Here is a 1339-nt window from a genome sequence, read left to right as displayed (position 1 = left end):
TTGGCGTTCGCTTTCGACGACGCCGTCCCGTCTTCACCGGCTGAACTACATCGAAAGCGCCCATTAAAAGGACGCCCAAAATATGTAACGCGCATCTGGCGGCCGGATTTTATATCGGTGCGACCGGAGAGACTGTTTCGGTCAAGTGGCTCGGATGCTCGAGCCCCTCGGACGCACACAGTTCATTGATCCCCGCGCTGTGTTTTACTACCGTAGCGTAGGCGGTGCTGATCGAGAACAGCAGCAGACGACAGAGCCACTAGTAGATTATGCGCATCACACGCGGCGCCGAAGAAAACGGAAGAGGCGTTCCTCCTGTGGCACATTCTTTCGCCGTGGTCTGGCCGTTCGAACACATATATGAGTCAATCTCGCCCAGCCTTTACGGAACTGGTAGTGATTACACGCATTTTATCTCGTGTAATTCCCCGCCGTCCTAGAAGTTGCCTCAGGATTGAAACACGCGCACGCGGGGACATTCGTCGTGTGTGGGAGTCTTGGCAGGGGGTCCGCTATTATGCAGCATGTACAGATATATTAAAAACGATATGTTGCGTCTTGAATTAAGACCTTAAAATCAAGCATGTGAAGTGACCGCTGCGTATGCGGCCTACTAATGAATATCAGATTAAACAAATCTGAGATCATTATGCAATAACAGAGGTAGAAAATAAGGCGAAGTTTTTATTCTTCGACAGTTATTCCATTTTTGTCAAGTGAATTTAGTCGTGTGGGCCGAAGACTACAGAACATTCACCGTCAGTTTGTCAACTTGAAGTTTACGCAACGTGAGGGCAGAAGGTCATTTTTTTTTCTTTCTTTTTTTGCAAAACCATGTCAATGTATGTGCTCTTATATATGATTCCAGCTATTCAAGTAAATATGCATTATGAAGTGCACAACAAAAGTGCAAGCGTGTTTGTACGTGTTGTGTACAGACCAGTACAGACTATAAAGTTCCGGACCAGTTCCAACCTCTCGGGACCACGGATCATTTGAGCGAATTAATTCACTATCAACGCAACTTGTACTAGCAGTGGTTTTATACACGATGCGCAGTACAAGCAACGTTGGCTATAAAATACTACATACTACTTTGCATGATCCATAGCGAGCACCTTTTCGCTTTATGAAATAACCACCCTGAACGCATACTGAACGAGCGTTTCGAACGATCTCTGATCGCGGCCCAACAAACGAAACGAGAAGCGAAACTGCGCCACAGTTAGAAGCATGGTTAGAAGTGTACGCAGTCAAGCCCGTGATCAAGCCAATGCAAAATACGCTTTTTAAAAAAAACTCTTGCGTTGCGCTACCTTGTGGGATTTTTGCCAACACA

The sequence above is a fragment of the Dermacentor variabilis genome, chromosome 10 (assembly GCF_050947875.1).
Source record: "Dermacentor variabilis isolate Ectoservices chromosome 10, ASM5094787v1, whole genome shotgun sequence".
NCBI classification, from domain to species: domain Eukaryota; kingdom Metazoa; phylum Arthropoda; class Arachnida; order Ixodida; family Ixodidae; genus Dermacentor; species Dermacentor variabilis.
Note: the sequence above shows the minus strand (reverse complement) of the source record.